This window comes from Theropithecus gelada, chromosome 19 (genome assembly GCF_003255815.1).
Source record: "Theropithecus gelada isolate Dixy chromosome 19, Tgel_1.0, whole genome shotgun sequence".
Classification (NCBI taxonomy): Eukaryota; Metazoa; Chordata; class Mammalia; order Primates; family Cercopithecidae; genus Theropithecus; species Theropithecus gelada.
The window spans coordinates 19,004,118-19,008,882 of NC_037687.1; positions in this window are offsets into that span (position 1 = coordinate 19,004,118).

The window sequence follows — 4,765 nt, forward strand, 5'->3', positions numbered from 1 at the left end:
CTACCTGACTTTCTCTGGTGAAGCAGGAGGAGTATTTAGGTCAACCTGTTGGTTTGGCTATGTCTGTTTCTCTCTGGAAATATACATTTTTTTCTTTGTTTTTTCTTTTTTTTTTGAGACAGAGCCTCACTCTACCGCCCAGGCTGTAGTGTAATGCACAATCTTGGCTCACTGCAACCTCCACCTCCCTGGTTCAAATGATTCTCCTGCCTCAACCTCCTGAATAGCTGGGATGACACTCACCTGTCACCGCACCTGTCTAATGTTTGTATTTTTAGTAGAGACAGGGTTTTGCTGTGTTGGCCAGGGGCTGGTCTCAAAATCCTGACCTCAGGTGATCCACCCGCTTTGGCCTCCCAAAGTGGAGGGATTACTGGCGTGAGCCACCACATCTGCCTGACATTGACTTTTTTTTTTTTTAGTATTAAAAATTATTACATCTTGGCCAGACATGGTGACTCATGCCTATAATCCTAGCATTCTGAGAGGCCGAGGCGGGTGGATCATGAGATCAGGAGATCGAGACCATCCTGGCTAACACGGTGAAACCCTGTCTCTACTAAAAATACAAAAAAAAATTAGCCAGGTGTGGTGGCAGGCGCCTATAGTCCCGCTACTCGGGAGGCTGAGGCAGGAGAATGGCTTGAACCTGGGAGGTGGAGCTTGCAGTGAGCTGAGATCATGCCACTGCACTCCAGCCTGGATGACAGACTGACACTCTGTCTCAAAAAAAAAAAAAAAAAAAAAAACTTTACATTTCTGAGTATTAAATGAAAGTAATGTTAGTTAAACCAAAGGCACCTAATAAATGTTTGTTGATTATCAAAGTGAATGACTTTGCCAAATAAAATAACAAATGGGGCCGGGCGTGGTAGCCCACACCTGTAATCCCAGCACTTTGGGAGGCCGAGGTAGGTGGATCACCTGAGGTCACAAGTTTGAGACCAGCCTGGCCAACATAGTGAAACCTGTCTCTACTAAAAATACAACAATTAGCCAGGTGTGGTGGTGGGCACCTGTAATCCCAGCTACTCGGGAGGCTGAGACAGGAGGATCACTTGAACCTGGGAGGCAGAGGTTGCAGTGAGCTGAGATCGTGCCACTGCACTCCAGCCTGGGTAACAAAGAGAGAAACTCCGTCTCAAAATAAATAAATAAATAAATGAAATAAAATAAAATAAAATGACAAATGTATTTGCATGTAATAAGTGTAAATGATTTCACAGATCCTTTTAATGAATAATATTTTATTATTATTGTTGTCTTTTTTTTTGAGATGGAGTTTCACTCTCATTGCCCATGCTGGAGTGCAATGGTGCAATCTTGGCTTACTGCAACCTCTATCTCCTAGGCTCAAGCGATTCTCCTGCCTCAGCCTCCCAAGTAGCTGGGATTACAGACATGTGCCACCATGCCCGGCTAATTTTGTATTTTTAGTAGAGACATGGTTTCTCCATATTGGTCAGGAGAGTCTCGAATTCCCAACCTCAGGTGATCCGCCTGCCTCGGCCTCCCAAACTGCTGGGATTACAGGCGTGAGCCACTGCACCCAGCCAGTATTTCATTCTTAACAGTTCTTTAACTGTTATCAAAAGATTTGTCTCAAAGTACTGTAAGGAACTGAAATAGATGTACACGTAACATATTATCAACACGCTGAAATGTCATGAAAAATTATACTGAGAGAAGTATATAAAATAAGATTTTTTTTTTTTTTAAGATGGAGTTTTGTTCTTGTCACCCAGGCTGGAGTGCAGTGGTGCGATCTCAGCTCACTGCAAGCTCCACCTCCCGGGTTCACACCATTCTCCTGCCTCAGCCTCCCAAGCAGCTGGGACTACAGGCGCCTGCCACCACGTCCAGCTAATTTTTTGTATTTTTAGTGGAGACGGGGTTTCACGGTGTTGGCCAGGATGGTCTTGATCTTCTGAGCTCGTGATCCGCCCACCTCAGCTTCCCAAAGTGCTGGGATTACAGGCGTGAGCCACCACGTCCTGCCTAGACACTGACTTTTTCAACACTTTTTCCCTGGAAGAACCAGATGGGCTTCCCAAAGGATGCAGGTTGTAATGGATTAACAGTTCACATATGTGAACCTGAAAGTGCTTTGGCAAATCCAAATAAGTAATTATGTTTTCTTTTTTGGGGTATGGAGGGACAGGGTCTCACTCTGGCCCAGGCTGGAGTGTAGTGGCACTATCGTAGCTCACTGCAGCCTCAAATTCCTGGACTCAAGTGATCTTCCTGCCTCAGCCTCCTGAGTAGCTGAGACTATAGGCATGCACCACCTAGCCCAGCTAAATTTTTTATTTTTTGTGGAGACAAAGTCTCACCATGTTGCCCAGGCTGGTCTCGAACTCCCGGGCTCAAGCAATTTAAAAGTGCTAGGATTACAGGTGTGAGCCACTGCACCCTGCCCCGAATGAATAACCTTAGGGGACAATGATGGAGGGCACCTTGCTGTGTGCACCTGAACCGCCACTGTCATTGACACTAGAGTGCTTTAGCTCTTCTGGTTATCACCCTTCCCAATGGTATTAATTAGCCGTCATTTCTCATTGCCAGTGGGCACTACTTCCTTTGTCCAAGGGTACAGCATCAACAGGAGGTCTCACAGGCTAGCACCAGGGAACCCTCACTTTTCTAGCTATCACTGAGGCCCCGCCTCCCTTGTCGCTTGTGGAGTGGCCTGGCTCCATTCCCATTTCCCTATTTGGATGTGAATGTCACTTAGCCAGTTCGCCCACATGATTTCCCAGAGCCAGGAAGGGAAACGCCTTGGTGCAGAGATGCAATTGTGGCTACCACCAAGGAAAGGAAGGCACATCTTGGTGATTCTGTTACATGGGGTCTCTTTCTTTTTTTCTTTGTTTCTTTTTTGTTGTTGTTGTTGTTGTTGGTTGGTTGGTTGTTTTTGAGATGGAGTTTTGCTCTTGTCGCCCAGGCTGGAGTGCAATGGCATGATCTCGGCTCACTGCAACCTCCTTGTCCTGGGTTCTAGCGAGTCTCCTGCCTCAACCTCCCAAGTAGCTGGGATTATAGGTGCCCACCACCATGCCCAGCTAATATATGTATTTTTAGTAGAGACGGGGTTTCATCATGTTGTCCAGGCTGGTCTTGAACTCCTGACCTCAGGTGATCCATCCACCTCGGCCTCTCAAAGTGCTGGGATTACAGGCATGAGCCACCATGCCCAGCCACTTACAGCCGAATCCTAAACTTGCATTGTCTGAATCTAAAATTGGGCCCATGTGCAGGAATGGTGACATGAAGGGGAAGAGGCCTATGCCCTGTTGAGTCCTTGTGCAAAGCGGAACCATATTAAGAACCTAAAACTTAATATGTTGATATGGGCGTGGTGGCCCATGTCTGTAATTCCAGCACTTTGGGAGGCCAAGGCAGGAGGATCACAAGGTCACGAGTTCAAGACTAGCTTGGCCAACATTGTGAAACCCCGTCTCTGCTAAAAATACAAAAATTAGCCGGGTGTGGTGGCTCATGCCTGTAATCCCAGCTACTAGGGAGGCTGATGCACAAGAATCGCTTTAACCTGGGAGGCAGAGGCTGCAGTGAGCCGAGATCGCACCATTGCACTCCAGCCTGGGTGATAAAGTGGAGACTGCATCTCAAAAAACCAAAAAAGGCTGGGGATGGTGGCTCACGCCTGTAATCCCAGAACTTTGGGAAACCGAGGCGGGCGGATCACGAGGTCAGGAGATCGAGACCATCCTGGCTAACATGGTAAAACCCCATCTCTACTAAAAAATACAAAAAAAAAATTTGCTGGGTGAGGTGGCGGGCGCCTGTAGTCCCAGCTACTCAGGAGGCTGAGGCAGGAGAATCACTTGAACCCGGGAGGCGGAGCTTGCAGTGCATTGCACTCCAGCCTGGGCGACAGAGCAAGACTCCGTCTCAAAAAAAAAAAAAAAAATTAGCCGGGTGTGGTGGCATGTGCCTGTAGTCCCAGCTGTTTGAGAGGCTGAGGCACGAGAATCGCCTGAACCTGGGAGACAGAGAATGCAGTGAGCTGAGACATGACACTGCACTCCAGCCTGGGCAACAGAGTGAGACTCTGTTTCCCAAAAAAACAAAAAACAAAGCAAAACAAACAAAAAAATCAGAACATCGGTCTCTAAGGATTGCACTGAGAATTGTGAGCTCAAAGTGTCCACAGTGCCTGGTACACTGTAAAACACAGAACATTTCAGTTTCATTCCAGTCTCTGGGATTCTTTCTGAGAGCAGGAATTTAACCTTATTCATTTAAGTAATCCCTCAGTGCTCTGCACATGACTTCTTTATAGTTGTTGAATTGAACCGGGATCAAAGAGCAGCTCATTGTCTAGCCTTTTCATTTTATACATGAGAAACTGAGCAACACAGAGGGCAACTGTAACTCATCCACATCCCACTTGTTTTTTTTTTTTTTTGAGATGGAATCTCGCTCTGTCGCCCAGGCTGAAGTGTAGTGGCGCGATCTCGGCTCACTGCAAGCTCCACCTCCCGGGTTTGCGCCATTCTCCTGGCTCAGGCTCCCGAGTAGCTGGGGCTACAGACGCCCGCCACCACGCCCGGCTAATTTTTTGTATTTTTAGTAGAGACGGGGTTTCACTGTGGTCTCGATCTCCTGACCTCGTGGTCCGCCCGCCTCGGCCTCCCAAAGTGCTAGGATTACAGGCGTGAGCCACTGCGCCCGGTTTTTTTTTTTTTTTTTTTTTGTTTTAGAGGGAGGTTTTCTTTTTTTCCCCGGCGGGGGGGGGGGGGGG